Raw genomic sequence first — 358 nt, forward strand, 5'->3', positions numbered from 1 at the left:
CTTAAAGAGCTAACTGATGAGCGGATAATTTGTACGCTTTTTGGCATTGTTTTTAGTATGTTTTTAGTATGATCTAGTTAGTTTTTAGTATATTTTTATTAGTTTTTAGTTAAAATTCACTTTTCTGGACTTTACTGTGAGTTTGTGTGTTTTTCTGTGATTTCAGGTACTTTCTGGCTGAAATTGAGGGACCTGAGCAAAAATCTGATTCAGAGACTAAAAAGGACTGCAGATGCTGTTGGATTCTGACCTCCCTGCGCTCGAAGTGGATTTTCTAGAGCTACAGAAGCCCAATTGGCGCGCTCTCAACGGCGTTGGAAAGTAGACATCCTGGGCTTTCCAGCAATATATGATAGTC

This window comes from Arachis duranensis, chromosome 6, assembly GCF_000817695.3.
Source record: "Arachis duranensis cultivar V14167 chromosome 6, aradu.V14167.gnm2.J7QH, whole genome shotgun sequence".
NCBI classification, from domain to species: domain Eukaryota; kingdom Viridiplantae; phylum Streptophyta; class Magnoliopsida; order Fabales; family Fabaceae; genus Arachis; species Arachis duranensis.